At 46.1% G+C, this 17,380-nt stretch overlaps 1 pseudogene; it reads left to right on the forward strand.

Moving 5' to 3' along the window:
- The first annotated feature begins 1,901 nt into the window (after positions 1-1,901).
- LOC123405679 lies at positions 1,902-3,219 on the forward strand (annotated as a pseudogene).
- The last annotated feature ends 14,161 nt before the right edge of the window (positions 3,220-17,380 follow it).

The following is a 17,380-nucleotide window of genomic DNA, read 5'->3' on the forward strand; positions in this document are numbered from 1 at the left end:
AAACAATATAAAATATCAATTCATCAAGTATGTTAAATTAATTATGGCCATTTTTTAATCATGGTTAATACATTGGGATGCACGGCATGCACACCTACCAGCTACTAGGTAAAGATGGGTCCTAATCCCACCCGAGTATGTGTAGATTGGGTCATTTCCCACTGCTCTGCTCCCGACCCAACGCAAAATTTCGGCAGCACCTCCCCGCTGTTCTCCTGATACACGTCTCGGCAACTAACCGAGAGGATGTGTACCCGGAGAACAACAAGGAGGAGCTGTCGAAACTCTGCATGGGATCCGGAGCAAAGCGTGGGAAACGACCCAATCTACACATACTCGGGCTGTCCATGGATAATGTTGGACAATTCGAAAGAATCACCGTTATAAATATGCAAATGCATGCATATTTATGACAGGAACCCTTTCGAACGGGATACGCATATTGGTTACGCAACACCTTTGCATTTTAATACTAAAAATACCTAGCTAGATAGTGTCATCAGCACGAAGGCCGGAACAGAGCAAAATAAAGGGGGTGGAGGAGGAGTTAACAAATGTGCTCACTTCCGAATGCAGGGGAGGTCGTCAAAAACCAATCCCTCGCGGAGAAGCTACTGCACATTTAAATGCACTCAATCAACACAAATACGCACTCGCGGTAATTAAGCTAACTAATACTAACATCTATTATTAATAATTTATTATTCAAGTTTTGTTACTCTTCTCTTCCTCTTACCACGTTAATTAGATTTTACGAGCCGTTAATCTGGTGGGATCTGATTATAACGGTGCAGATCGAATCACAGAAGAAGGAAAAAAACACAGTTCTGTCACATGATCTTACTCTCCCAATCTCAATCTCACACGTATCTCTAACAAACTCTCATATATAGTTTAAAAAAACTCATATATTGTTTACAGAATGCAGATGTGCATTTCTCCTTAGATATTTCCGCTGATTTATAGTTGAAAAGGGATAAATTGATGTAATAAAAGCTAACAATATATGCCTCAAATCAGTGGTCAAGATTCTAAATTTAATTTGTGATATGGTGCATTGCATGGCATAGGCTACTGTTCTGTAGGTATATTTTCTACATGCTTGCAGATTCTTACCGCTACAACTGAATTATATATATTTTTTATAAACATTAAATACAGTAGCTGACATGCATGTTGTGGTCAGATTAAATAGTTTGTCAATTTGCAATGGTTTTCTTATTGCCGCAAATGAAATTGACAGTAATCTCTCTGATGTTTGCTTGCATATCTATGCTGAAAGTCTAGAACATCTTTAAAATCATCAAGGAAAGTCTAGAGCTCTCGTGCCGGACCTGGCGCGGACGGACCGGCGGGAGGGAGAGGCCTCGCGCTTCCAGATTTATACGTTTGTTCCTAATGGAGAGTTAAGACAGCAAGCAGAGGTACGTGCATATTGATGAGACTATATATCAAATAGTTTTCCATGTACACCCCCTTTCGGTCTGTTTGACAACATGGAGTTTGGATTCGAGCCCTTAGGTGGACAGAGTCCTTAACTCCCCATAATGCCCAAACTAATCCTCATTGCAACCCCTTAAAGGTTTCTAACTGTTTGATTCTTTGTGAATTGCACAGATGGATGCTCACATTGGCGGGGTCAATGACATTGCATTCTCTCACACCAACAAGTCCCTATCAATTATTACATGTGGCGATGACAAACTCATTAAGGTGAGGTTTATGTCACTGTTGATGTCTATATAACAAATATGTGTAGGTTTATGACGTGCCATATTTTTTCTATTTTTTCTGCATACTGTCTATATTCAACACATGCAATGCTTGGTGTTTGGCCTACAAGGCTTTCGGTATTGCCTTCTCTTGCTTTAGTTTCTTGTGGAGGGTGATGCTAACTGGACTGCTTTGATTTTTTTATGTCATGTAGTCTTAACTGGCAACATCAGCTCTGCAAGAATCCTAGACCAAACCCTGACATAAAGACACTCTTCACGGATCATTCATGTGCTGCTCCTACCAATGGAGCAAGAGCTCCCCCCTGCAAATGGTCCTCTTGTTGGACCAATCCCCAAGACAGCTGGATTCCCTCCAATGGGTGCTCATGCTGTACGTATCACAGCTATAGTTGAACATTTTGACATTTTATATCATCCTATCATTTACTATATTCTCAATCTCGCAGCCGTTTCAACCTGTGGTTTCACCATCTCCAAATGCAATTGCTGGTTGGATGACAAATCCCAATCCCTCTTTACCACATCCTGCTATTGCACAAGGGCCGCCCGGTCTTGTTCAGCCACCAAACACAGGTATCATAAAACTGCAGTTCAGCAAAATGGTGTATGTCACTTTTCCAATGTTGTTTGATTTTTTGTTTGGATGCTCTATTTGTTTACAACGGCATTTCTAAAGCATCCAAGGACTCCTACAAGTGCGCCTGGCATTGACTATCAGTCTGCAGATTCTGAACATCTGATGAAAAGAATGCGTGTAGGCCAGCCAGATGAGGTATTTGGGTGAACATGGACTTTGCCATAGTTTCTGCTCTTTGCTCATTTCTGTAACAACAGATTGATGAAGCAGTTTTGACACCTTACAAAAATATTTCAGGTGTCATTCTCTGGTGCAAGCCATCCTCCCAATGTTTACAGTCAAGGAGAGCTCCCCAAACAAGTTGTTCGCACACTCAATCAGGGTTCTAATGTTATGAGCCTGGATTTCCATCCTGTTCAACAAACTATTCTTCTAGGTACATGCTTCAAACACTTAGCTTGGTTCTTGAATTTTTTACTTTGTTAGTGCATATTGTGTATTTTAATATCTCTGCTGTAAAACAGTTGGAACAAATGTTGGTGACATCGGGATATGGGAAGTTGGTTCACGCGAAAGGATAGCACACAAGACATTTAAAGTTTGGGACATTGGCTCCTGTACCTTGCCATTGCAGGTCATTATTTGAATGATAAATTCTTGGATCTATTTTATTCCGTTTTGTTAGCCACTTCTAATGTGCTGTAAGCCTGCAATTAGCAGCATTCTGACTTATATTGTGAGTTCTGAACTTCTAATGCATAAAATGTGTTGTTCTTTGTTCAGGCTGCACTAATGAAAGATGCTGCAATATGTGTCAATAGGTGTCTGTGGAGCCCTGATGGAAATATTCTAGGTATGGAAACAGGCAGTTCAGCTGCATTATTAATACGCGCCATTTTTCAATAAAAAGATAGCATTTGGGCATCGTTTTGTGCTCGGGAGTGCATATCATTTGGGCATGCTTCTCTGCTCAGCTGCTAAATGTTGTAAACAAATTTGCAGAACCGGATGAATCTGAAAAGCTGAAGACCTGGAGGAGGGGACTCCGGCGGCGTCGGGCGGGGGGCGGCGGGGGCCGGGGCGGGCGGCGCCTCGTCGTCCGGCGGCTGGCGACGGGGGCCGGGGCGGGCGGCGCGGCAAGGGCCCGAGCCGGAGGGGGCGGCGCACGGCGGCGCGGGGCCGGCGCACGGCGGCGCGGGGCCAGCGAGGGGCGGGGCGGCGCAGGGCGGGGCGGCGCAGTGCGGGGGAGAGAGTATGCGCGGGAGGGTGAGAGAGAGAACGGTGAGAGAGAGAAGTTAAGAGAGGTAGGCACGGGGGGATAAGGCACTTTTCTTTGCCCTCAGCCAGCTGTCGGCAAAGACAGCCGTTAGTCTTTGCCCTCAGCTGGCTGTCGGCAAAGACAGCCCCCGTTTTTTTTCCTGGTCGAGGCGGCGACTGTGTTAGCCCCTATGCCGTCAGCCTTTCTATGCCGACAGCTTTTTTTGTCCTTTGCCGTCAGCTGGCTACCGGCTTAGATAAAGCGGACGGTAGAGATTTTATTTGCCGTCAGCCCCTCCTATGCCGTCAGCTTTCATTTTGGCTGAGGGCAAAGTCTCTTTGCCGTCAGCCCCGTGAAATTGCTGACGGCAAAGCTTAAAGCTGTTGGCAAACTAGCAGATTCCAGTAGTGCTATAGTCAGGATGGCTCTGATACCAGTTCTGTGGGGACCCCGACTAGCAAGTCGAGTTCGCCGTGCCCAGTGACCCCAAGGATCAATGTTCACTGAACACATATACTGAATAATAGAGTCTTACATCCAAGTACCGAATTTATTACATCGAACGACCCGAAGGTCAGGTTCAAGAGCAAGGCCTAAAGCCAAATTAAACGGATACATCGAGTAGCGGAAACTCATAAGGGCTAAGCGGTGCCCATGCCATCAAGCCTACACCGACAGGCATTCTGACTTGGAAGCGTCCTAGATCGCAGGTTCGTCTCCGACGGTGTACTCATCGCCAAACTCCGGTCCTTCCATGTCTGGTCAATAACATAACCAGTGGCAAGCCAATGAGTACTTTGAATGTACTCCCAAACAGCCCATGATATGAATATATATGGTAAGGAATAACAGTAACATTTATCTTTAGTGGAATGCAATGTGGTGGCATGATCAGGTATGTGCAACAAGTTAAAGAATTACTTTCGAAGAACAGGTTACAGATATTGACATATCTGTCAAGGGTTGAACACACCGGGTTCAACCTGTATGCCAAGTCATCGGACTTGTCATATCCTCAAGGTATTAATGAGGGCTAAACCATCCGGGTTTACCCTATATGTCAAGTCACCGAACTTGATCATATTATTGTGATTATCATAACAACATCTTTTTAACACCACGCACACACACTTGGTTTATGCGGAAACTCAGGACATAGTTTAAGCAGCACCACCCAACTGTCCTTGACCGTGGACACGGCTATTCGAATAGTTTACACTCTGCAGAGGTAGTACGCTGGACCCACGAGAAACGGGAAACTTCCGTGTCATCCACGACTCGCGATATATCACATATACCCGAGGTAAGTACCCGATCATCATCTTTCCCCTGACGATACTAGACAAAGAGATCCACTCGATTGGTACCCAGCCCACATGTTGTACGTCTTACAAGCACCGACTCTGGACTGTAACAACCATGCAGGGACCAACGGTGTGCCTGGAACTCATAATAATGGCATAGTCGTCCTACCTGGCACGACCCCATCACGACAGTGACACCGATCACTCCCGCCACTAGTAATGTGGCTCTTTGCTAGCACCTACCAGAGTAATCAACAAAGCCCCGTCCCATAAAGGGGTATCGTGGTCGTACTGGTAAGGTTGGAACGGTCGACACATCATAAATCTAATCCATTTCCAAAACCATACTCACACCAAAATCACCGGTGCATCACTTCACCAAAAGTGATCACCAACTCATCATCACCCTCGGGCATTAGTGGCACCCGACGGGGTTTTCATAAACTCTTTATTTAACTCAACATCATGCTTGAGATAATATGCCTTAACATTACTTGTCAACATGGTAATAACATGACCCTCACGGGGTAGGGTCAAGCTCAATGCAGTGATTCTACTTTACTAGTCAACATGACAGTAGCATGATCCTTGTAGATGGTAGGGTCAGCTCATCATGTTTGTGCTCCCAGGAGCCATGTGAATATCATTACTATCAATGCAAGTGCTTCGAAGAAGCCTTCGGTACCATCACATCAATGATGAACCGACATCGTGATCACATGCAACAGAAAATACTTGCTATTCTAGCATGCATCATTTTATATACTTAAGTCATGGCAAAAGGGTTGCTTGCCTTGGTCAGCTAGGTATCCGGGGTCTTCAAGGTCTTCCGCTCCGGATCCTCCATCACTCGGTAACTCTACCGTCGAGAAAGGAATAAATAAATACTAGATCTCACTAAAACAGATCACAAAGTGCTTTTAAAAATGTTGCAAGGCTTGAATAAATTCAGTTTATTATTCTGGAAAATGTTTCCTATAGTTTTATTAGCTAAGCATATTTATTTAAAAGCAAACAGAAGCAGACAAGTGCTTTTTAATATCATTTTATTATATCAAAATAGTTTCTGTTTTTGATAAATGTCAACTATCACAGAATCAAATACTACTCATTTTTAGAAAATCACTGGTGGAAGAATTATATTTTTCTACTCGCTAAATCTTTTTATAAAAATCATTTAGTTTGCTGGATTAAAACAAAAGAAAAAGGCCAGGGGGTTGGATCCAGTCGGCCCAGCCAGCAGGCCTGGCAACCAGACGCGCGCGGGCCAGGTTCAAACCTGACCTGCGGGCCCCTGGGGTCAGCGTCAGCGGCTGCGCGCGCTGGCTGCCCCAGCACACCGACACGTGGGCTCCACCTATCAGGTCCTTCTCCTACCTCCAGCCAGAGAGGTGGAGATGGATGCCGGCGAGGCTGCCATTGTCCTCAGGCCAAGGTAGGAACGGGAACGGGTCCCTCGTGCCTCTGCCTACCTCCTCGTGGTCGGGACGTCACCGGAGGTGGTCTGGGTCGCCGGCGACGAGGTGCTCATGGCGGAAGGGTTTCGGGTTGGTGTTGAACTAGGGGCTAGGGGTATGGATTCGCTCGGGAAAGTTAGGGGAAATGTTCCTGGTGTCAAGGGGAGTGTAATGGGAGGTCGGGCAGCGCAGGAGCCGACGTGTAGCCGGAGATCGACCGGAGCTCCGAGGCGGAGGGGCCTCGGTCGATCTCGAGCACCGGGGCTCTGCGAGTTCAATTGGGCGGCTAGGGAGTGTCTACTGGTTGTGCGGAAGCTGCTTGGAGGGTGCTGGAGTGCCGGGGGGACCTATTGATAGGCTAACGACGGTGACCCGACTCGGGCGCGACGGTGACTCACCGTGGCGTGCGCGCGAGCACAGTGAGGTGCTGGCCGCGAAACCACGGGTTCGGGACGTGGTTTAGGACCTCCTGGTGCAACGGCCGTAGAGGGAAAGCGAGTGGGGTCGAGCCGTAGCGACCGTGCATGCTCGGCCGCGTCGGGCGCGCACGGGCACGCGTCGCCTGAGCTCTTGCGCGAGGGGGAGAGGGTCCCTGGGGTAGCTTTGCACTGAATGGTTGTCGGGGGAGCGTTTGGACATAACTGGGGAGGCTCGGACCGGCCGGAGCGTCGGCCCCTTGCTGGTGGCTCTCTGCAGCGCGCCCAGAGCGCAATTTTGGCATGCCACGGCATGCTGGCTCTCTCTGGGGCACTTGGGACATGTCCTCCATGTCCTGGGTGTTGTTGGGAGTGAGCCTAGCCGTTGTGGCTTAGTGGGAGCTCGAGCTGGTCAAGGGAGCAAGGAACACTAGTGTTGCCAGTACTGCCCTGCAGCTCAAATTGGAGTTCTTGTCACTTGTGCTTGGAGTTGGGGAGGGGCTGATTGACTAGGTGCTCAGGGTGTTCTGGTGCTCTAACCCACCAAGTTTGGGGCCTTGACATTGGGTAAAACAGTGGCTAGGAGGGTTTTTACCTTCCTGTCAGTAGGTGTTCGACAGTGACTTGCGGTGCTTCCACTCCACCACTGTAAATGAAACTTAACAGGTTTGGTCTTGGGGTAAAAACGTGGGGTTCCACCAAATCTGAGCTCCACTGAACAAGTTTGTCTTTCTAAACTTGAAAATGTCTCAAAATGGCCAGTAATGTCCTTTACAAAGGAAGTGTGGCCAAACAGAGTCTCACAAATCTCATATTTGGTGTGGAGTCCTCATTTGGGGTGTTAAACACCTGTGCAAAGTTTCAGCTCCATTGGAGAAACTTTGCAATGTAGAGTTGTTCCAACTCTACTCTGGACAGAGAGGGTTTTGGGCTCTTTAGGTGCACTTCCCCACCTTGGATCAAGGTGAGATTTTAGGTGAGCACCTAATATGGTTTGGGAGGGCTCCTGCAATTTTATGGGATTTTATTGAGATAATTTCCTTTGGAAACATCTCAAAAAGCTAAAACAGACATAAATGGTTTTCAGGGTTTTACCCAAATAATATTAATATAAAGTAGGGTTGAAAATCTTATATATGGAAAATATATGTCCTTCTGAGCTTTCATGAATTTACTCAGATTTGTCTAAGGCAGGAAAGAAAATTTCCTTGTGGGGATATCATTACTGGCCTTAGAAATAGACATAGATATAAAATAGGAAAATAATATTTTAAATCACAAATTTATGTTTTTAATGAATGCAAATAATATTTGGATCAGATCACCAACTTTGGTTGGAAGTGCCACTTGGCATCATGAGCTAGTAGTGTATCCCAACATGATGAAGGTGATCTTGATATAAATGAGAAATGGTTTTTGAAGAGAGCAAGGTAATAAGTTTCCATAGGTTTGAGTCATCAAACAAACAAGCACACACTCAAACAAGGGTTCACATTGCACTCACAACATTATTTGAAAAAGTTTTAACAAGCTCTGATTTTTGCAACATAGAATACTTGGGGTGAAAAACAGGGTGTGACACCATCTACGAGAGGGGATTTCCGATCTACGTACCCTTGTAGATCGCACAGCAGAAGCGTTAGTCAATGCGGTTGATGTAGTGGAACGTCCTCACGTCCCTCGATCCGCCCCGCGAACCGTCCCACGAACCGTCCCGCGATCCGTCCCACGATCTAGTGCCGAACGGACGGCACCTCCGCGTTCACCACACGTACATCTCGACGATGATCTCAGCCTTCTTGATCCAGCAAGAGAGACAGAGAGGTAGATGAGTTCTCCGACAGCGTGACGGCGCTCCGGAGGTTGGTGCTGATCTAATCTCGGCAGGGCTCCGCCCGACCTCCGCAGGAACGCGGTCTAGAGGTAAAACCGTGGAGGTATGTTGTCGGGCTGCCTTGGAAAAGTTGTCTCAAATCAGCCCTAATTGCTCCATATATATAGGAGGAGGGAGGGGAGGCTTGCCTTGAGGCTCAAGGAGCCCCAAGGGCTGCGCCACCAAGGGAGGAGGAGTCCTCCTCCAATCCTAGTCCAACTAGGATTGGAAAGTGGAGTCCTTCTCTCCTTTCCCACCTCCTTTTTTTCCTTTCTCTTTGATTTTCTATCCATGGCGCATAGGGCCTTCTTGGGCTGTCCCACCAGCCTACCAAGGGCTGGTGCGCCACCCCCAAGGCCTATGGGCTTCCCCGGGGTGGGTTACCCCCCCGGTGAACACCCGGAACCCATTCGTCATTCCCGGTACATTCCCGGTAACTCCGAAAACCTTCCGGTAATCAAATGAGGTCATCCTATATATCAATCTTCATTTCCGGACCATTCTGGAAACCCTCGTGACGTCCGTGACCTCATCCGAGACTCCAAACAACATTCGGTAACCAACCATATAACTCAAATACGCATAAAACAACGTCGAACCTTAAGTGTGCAAACCCAGCGGGTTCGAGAACTATGTAGACATGACCCGAGTGACTCCTCGGTCAATATCCAACGGCGGGACGTGGATGCCCATATTGGATCCCACATATTCTACGAAGATCTTATCATTTGAACCTCAGTGCCAAGGATTCATATAATCCCGTATGTCATTCCCTTTGTCCTTCGGTATGTTACTTGCCCGAGATTCGATCGTCAGTATCCGCATACCTATTTAAATCTCGTTTACCGGCAAGTCTCTTTACTCGTTCCGTAATACAAGATCCCGCAACTTACACTAAGTCACATGGCTTGCAAGGCTTGTGTGTGATGTTGTATTACCGAGTGGGCCCCGAGATACCTCTCCGTCACACGGAGTGACAAATCCCAGTCTCGATCCATACTAACTCAACGAACACCTTCGGAGATACCTGTAGAGCATCTTTATAGTCACCCAGTTACGTTGCGACATTCGATACACACAAAGCATTCCTCCGGTGTCAGTGAGTTATATGATCTCATGGTCATAGGAACAAATACTTGACACGCAGAAAACAGTAGCAACAAAATGACACGATCAACATGCTACGTCAATTAGTTTGGGTCTAGTCCATCACGTGATTCTCCTAATGACGTGATCCAGTTATCAAGCAACAACACCTTGTATATAATTAGAAGACCCTGACTATCTTTGATCAACTGGCTAGCCAACTAGAGGCTTGCTAGGGACAGTGTTTTGTCTATGTATCCACACATGTATATAAGTCTTCATTCAATACAATTATAGCATGGATAATAAACGATTATCTTGATACAGGAATTCTAATAATAACTATATTTATTATTGCCTCTAGGGCATAATTCCAACAGTCTCCCACTTGCACTAGAGTCAATAATCTAGCCCTCACATCACCATGCGAATTACATTGTAATAAATCTAACACCCATATAGTTCTAGTGTTGATCATGCTTTGCCCGTGGAAGAGGTTTAGTCAGCGGGTCTGCTACATTTAGATCCGTGTGCACTTTGCATATATTTACGTCATCCCCTTCGATGTAGTCGCGGATGAGGTTGAAGCGTCGTTTGATGTGTCTGATCTTCTTGTGAAACCGTGGTTCCTTTGCTAAGGCAATGGCACCCGTGTTGTCACAGAATAAGGTTATTGGATTCAGTGCGCTTGGCACCACTCCAAGATCCGTCATGAACTGCTTCATCCAGACACCCTCCTTAGCCACCTCCGAGGCAGCCATGTACTCCGCTTCACATGTAGAATCAGCTACGACGCTTTGCCTGGAACTGCACCAGCTTACCGCACCCCCATTAAGAATAAATACGTATCCGGTCTGTGACTTAGAGTCGTCCGGATCTGCGTCAAAGCTTGCATCGACGTAACCCTTTACGGCGAGCTCTTCGTCACCTCCATACACGAGAAACATATCCTTAGTCCTTTTCAGATACTTCAGGATATTCTTGACCGCCGTCCAGTGATCCACTCCTGGATTACTCTAGAACCTGCCTGCCATACTTATGGCCAGGCTAACGTCCGGTCTAGTGCACATCATTGCATACATGATAAATCCTATGGATGAAGCATAGGGGCCGGTGCTCATATGCTCTCTGTCTTTATCAGTTGCTGGGCACTGAGTCTTACTCAATCTCGTACCTTGTAAAACTGGCAAGAACCCTTTCTTGGACTGTTCCATTTTGAACCTCTTCAAAACTTTATCAAGGTATCTGCCTTGTGAAAGTCCTATCAGGAGTTTCTATCTATCCCTGTAGATCTTAATGCCTAGAATGTAAGCAGCTTCTCCTAGGTCCTTCATAGAGAAACTTTTATTCAAGTAATCCTTTGTGCTCTCCAAAAACTCTACGTTGTTTCCAATCACCAATATGTCATCCACATATAATATTGGAAATGCCACAGAGCTCCCACTCACTTTCTTGTAAATACAAGATTCTCCAACCACTTGTATAAACCTAAATGCTTTGATCACCTCATCAAAGCGTTTGTTCCAACTCCGAGATGCTTGCACTAGTCCACAAATGGATCGCTTGAGCTTGCACACCTTGTTAGCACTCTTAGGATCGACAAAACCTTTGGGTTGCATCATATACAACTCTTCCTTGAGGAAACCGTTAAGGAACGCCGTTTTGACATCCATCTGCCAGATTTCATAATCGAAAAATGCAGCTATTGCTAACATGATTTTGACGGACTTAAGCATCGCTACGGGTGACAATGTCTCATCTTAGTCAATTCCTTGAACTTGTGAAAAACCCTTTGCCACAAGTCAAGCTTTATAAACGATCACATTGCCGTGAGCGTTCGTCTTCTTCTTAAAGATCCATTTGTTCTGAATAGCCTTGCGGCCCTCAGGTAGTACTTCCAAAGTCCACACTTTGTTTTCATACATGGATCCTATCTCGGACTTCATGGCCTCCAGCCATTTGTTGGAATCTGGGCCCACCATTGCTTCTTCATAATTTGTAGGTTCATTGTTGTCTAACAACATGATTGACAAAATGGGATTACCGTACCACTCTGGAGCAGCATGTGGTCTCGTCGACCTGCGTGGTTCAATAGGAACTTGAACCGGAGTTTCATGATCATCATCATTAACTTCCTCCTCAACCGGCGCCGCAACGACAGGGGTTTCCCCTTGCCCTGCGCCACCATACAGAGGGATTAGAGGTTCGACAACCTCATCAAGTTCTATCTTCCTCCCACTCAATTCTCTTGAGAGAAACTCCTTCTCGAGAAAAGCTCCGTTTTTAGCAACAAACACTTTGCCCTCGGATTTGAGATAGAAGGTGTACCCAACTGTCTCTTTTGGGTAACCTATGAAGATGCACTTTTCCGCTTTGGGTTCCAGCTTTTCAGGCTGAAGCTTTTTGACATAAGCATCACATCCCAAACTTTAAGAAATGACAACTTTGGCCTTTTGCCATACCACTGTTCGTAAGGTGTCGTCTCAACGGATTTTGATGGTGCCCTATTTAAAGTGAATGCAGCTGTGTCTAATGCAAAACCCCAAAATGATAACGGCAAATCGGTAAGAGACATCATAGATCGCACCATCTCTAATAAAGTACGGTTACGATGTTCGAACACACCATTACGTTGTGGTGTTCCAGGCGGTGTCAACTGTGAAACAATTCCACATTGTCTTACGTGAGCACCAAACTCGAAACTCAGATATTCACCCCCACGATCAGACCGTAGGAACTTGATCTTCTTGTTATGATGATTTTCAACTTCACTCTGAAATTGCTTGAATTTTTCAAATGTTTCAGACTTGTGCTTCATTAAGTAGACATAACCATATCTACTCAAATCGTCAGTGAAGGTGAGAAAATAACGAGATCCGTCGCGTGCCTCCACGCTCATCGGACCGCACACATCGGTATGTATGATTTCCAACAAGTCACTGGCACGCTCCATTGTTCCGGAGAACGGAGTTTTAGTCATCTTTCCCTTGAGGCATGGTTCGCACGTGTCAAGTGAATGAAAGTCAACTGACTCCAAAAGTCCATCGGTATGGAGTTTCTTCATGCGCTTTACACCAATATGACCTAAGCGGCAGTGCCACAAAAACATGGCGCTATCATTGTTAACTCTAACTCTTTTGGTCTCAATGTTATGTATATGTGTATTATCACTATCAAGATTCAATATGAACAATCCTCTCACATTGGGTGCATGACCATAAAAGATGTTACTCACAGAAATAGAACAACCATTATTCTCTGGCTTACAAGAGTAACCGTCTCGCAATAAACAAGATCCAGATATAATGTTCATGCTCAACGCAGGCACTAAATAACAATTATTCAAGTTCATAACCAATCCTGATGGTAACTGAAGTGAAACTGTGCCGACGGCGATTGCATCAACCTTGGAACCATTTCCTACGCGCATCGTCACTTCATCTTTTGCCAGCCTTCGCCTATTCCGCAGTTCCTGTTTCGAGTTGCAAATATGAGCAACAGAACCGGTATCGAATACCCAGGCACTACTACGAGAGCTGGTTAAGTACACATCAATAACATGTATATCAAATATACCTGATTTTTCTTTGGCCGCCTTCTTATCAGCCAGATACTTGGGGCAGTTGCGCTTCCAGTGACCCATACCCTTGCAATAGTAGCACTCTATTTCAGGCTTAGGTCCAGCTTTGGGTTTCTTCGTCGGATTGGCAACAGGCTTGCCGCTCTTCTTTGAATTACCCTTCTTGACTTTGTTGTTTCTCTTGAAACTAGTGGTCTTATTCACCATCAACACTTGATGCTCTTTACGGAGTTCAGACTCTGCGACTTTCAGCATCGCAAACAACTCGCCGGGTGACTTGTTCATCCCTTGCATGTTGTAGTTCAACACAAAGCCCTTATAGCTTGGCGGCAGTGATTGAAGAATTCTGTCAGTGATAGCCTCTTGCGGGAGTTCAACCCCCAGCTCAGCTAGACGGTTTGAGTACCCAGACATCTTGAGCACATGTTCACTGACAGACGAATTCTCCTCCATCTTGCAAGCATAGAATTTATCGGAGGTCTCATACCTCTCGATCCGGGCGTTCTTCTGAAAGATAAACTTCAACTCCTGGAACATCTCAAATGCTCCATGACGCTCAAAGCGACGTTGAAGTCCCGGTTCTAAGCCATACAAGACTGCACACAGAACTACTGAGTAGTCCTCCTTACGTGTTAACCAAGCGTTCTTAACATCTTGGTCAGCCGTAGCGGGTGGTTCATCTCCTAGCATAGCATCAAGGACATAATCCTTCTTCCCAGCTTGTAGGATCAACTTAAGATTACGAGCCCAGTCTACAAAGTTGCTTCCATCATCTTTCAACTTAGCTTTCTCTAGGAACATATTAAAATTCAGGGTGACTGTCGCGTGAGCCATGATCTACAACACAAATATATTCAAAGTGGACTTAGACTATGTTCAAGATAATTAGAGTTTAACTTAATCAAATTACTTGCTAAACTCCCACTCAAAAAGTACATCTCTCTAGTCATTTGAGTGGTTCATGACCCACTTACACTAGCTCAAGTCCGATCATCACGTGAGTTGAGTATAGTTTCAGTGGTAAGCATCCCTATGCTAATCATATCAACTATATGATTCATGATCGACCTTTCGGTCTCATGTGTTCCGAGTCCATGTCTGCACATGCTAGGCTCATCAAGCTTAACCAGAGTGTTCCACGTGTGCAACTGTTTTGCACCCGTTGTATGTGAACGTTGAGTCTATCACACCCGATCATCACGTGGTGTCTCGAAACGACGAACTGTAGCAACGGTGCACAGTCGGGGAGAACACAATTTTGTATTGAAATTTTAGTGAGAGATCACCTCATAATGCTACTGTCGTTCTAAGAAAAATAAGGTGCATAAAAGGATTAACATCACATGCAATTCATAAGTGACATGATATGGCCATCATCACGTGCTCCTTGATCTCCATCAGCAAAGCACCGGCACGATCTTCTTGTCACCGACACCACACCATGATCTCCATCAACGTGTCGCCATCGGGGTTGTCGTGCTACTCATGCTATTACTACTAAAGCTACATCCTAGCAAAATAGTAAACGCATCTGCAAGCACAAACGTTAGTTTAAAGACAACCCTATGGATTCTGCCGTTGACGTACCATCGACGTGCAAGTCGATATTATCTATTACAACATGATCATCTCATACATCCAATATATCACATCACATCGTTGGCCATATCACATCACAAGCATACCCTGCAAAAACAAGTTAGACGTCCTCTAATTTTGTTATTGCATGTTTTACGTGGTGACCATGGGTATCTAGTAGGATCGCATCTTACTTACGCAAACACCACAACGGAGATATATGAATTGCTATTTAACCTTATCCAAGGACCTCCTCGGTCAAATCCGATTCAACTAAAGTTGGAGAAATCGACACTTGCCAGTCATCTTTTAGCAACGGAGTTACTCGTAGCAATGAAACCAGTCTCTCGTAAGCGTACGAGTAATGTCGGTCCAAGCCGCTTCAATCCAACTATACCACGGAATCAAGAAAAGACTAAGGAGGGCAGCAAGACGCACATCACCGCCCACAAAAACTTTTGTGTTCTACTCGAGATTACATTTACGCATGAACCTAGCTCTGATACCACTGTTGCGGAACGTCGCTGTTGGAATTATGCCCTAGAGGCAATAATAAATATGATTATTATTATAATTCCTGTATCAAGATAATCGTTTATTATCCATGCTATAATTGTATTGAATGAAGACTCATTTACATGTGTGGATACATATACAAAACACCGTCCCTAGCAAGCCTCTAGTTGGCTAGCCAGTTGATCAAAGATAGTCACTGTCTTCTGATTATGAACAAGGTGTTGTTGCTTGATAACTGGATCACGTCATTAGGAGAATCACGCGATGGACTAGACCCAAACTAATAGACGTAGCATGTTGATCGTGTCATTTTGTTGCTACTGTTTTCTGCGTGTCAAGTATTTATTCCTATGACCATGAGATCATATAACTCACTGACACCGGAGGAATACTTTGTGTGTATCAAACGTCGCAACGTAACTGGGTGACTATAAAGATGCCCTACAGGTATCTCCGAAGGTGTTCGTTGAGTTAGTATGGATCGAGACTGGGATTTGTCACTCCGTGTGACGGAGAGGTATCTCGGGGCCCACTCGGTAATACAACATCACACACAAGCCTTGCAAGCAATGTGACTTAGTGTAAGTTGCGGGATCTTGTATTACGGAACGAGTAAAGAGACTTGCCGGTAAACGAGATTGAAATAGGTATGCGGATACTGACGATCGAATCTCGGGCAAGTAGCATACCGAAGGACAAAGGGAATGACATACGGGATTATATGAATCCTTGGCACTCAGGTTCAAACGATGAGATCTTCGTAGAATATGTAGGATCCAATATGGGCATCCAGGTCCCGCTATTGGATATTGACCGAGAAGTCTCTCGGGTCATGTCTACATAGTTCTCGAACCCGCAGGGTCTGCACACTTAAGGTTCGACGTTGTTTTATGAGTATTTGAGTTATATGGTTGGTTACCGAATGTTGTTCGGGGTCCCGGATGAGATCACGGACGTCACGAGGGTTTCCGGAATAGTCCGGAAACGAAGATTGATATATAGGATGACCTCATTTGATTACCGGAAGGTTTTTCGGAGTTACCGGGAATGACGAATGGGTTCCGGGAGTTCACCGGGGGGGCAACCCACCCCGGGGAAGCCCATAGGCCATAAGGGTGGCGCACCAGCCCTTAGTGGGCTGGTGGGACAGCCCAAAAGGGCCCTATGCGCCATAGAGATAAAAATCAAAGAGAAAGAAAAAAAAAGGGAGGTGGGAAGGAAGGGAAGGACTCCCACCCACCAAACCAAGTCCAACTCGGTTTGGGGGGGGAGTCCTCCCCCCTTGGACTCGGCCGACCCCCCCCCCCCCCCAAGGCAAGGTCCCCTCCCTCCCACCTATATATACGGAGGTTTTGGGGCTGATTTGAGACGATTTTTCCACGGCAGCCCGACCACATACCTCCACGGTTTTTCCTCTAGATCGCGTTTCTGCGGAGCTCGGGCGGAGCCCTGCTGAGACAAGGTCATCACCAACCTCCTGAGCGCCGTCACGCTGCCGGAGAACTCTTCTACCTCTCCTTCTCTCTTGCTGGATCAAGAAGGCCGAGATCATCGTCGAGTTGTAGGTGTGCTGAACGCGGAGGTGCTGTCCGTTCGGTACTAGATCGTGGGACTGATCGCGGGATTGTTCGCGGGGCGGATCGAGGGACGTGAGGACGTTCCACTACATCAACCGCGTTCACTAACGCTTCTGCTGTACGATCTACAAGGGTACGTAGATCACTCATCCCCTCTCGTAGATGGACATCACCATGATAGGTCTTCGGGTGCGTAGGAAATTTTTTGTTTCCCATGCGACGTTCCCCAACAGTCGCATGGGAAACAAAAATTTTCCTACGCGCGCGAAGACCTATCATGGTGATGTCCATCTACGAGAGGGGATTTCCGATCTATGTACCCTTGTAGATCACACAACAGAAGCGTTAGTGAACGCGGTTGATGAAGTGGAACGTCCTCACGTCCCTCGATCCGCCCCGCGAACCGTCCCACGAACCGTCCC

This window comes from Hordeum vulgare, chromosome 6H, assembly GCF_904849725.1.
Source record: "Hordeum vulgare subsp. vulgare chromosome 6H, MorexV3_pseudomolecules_assembly, whole genome shotgun sequence".
Lineage (NCBI taxonomy): Eukaryota > Viridiplantae > Streptophyta > Magnoliopsida > Poales > Poaceae > Hordeum > Hordeum vulgare.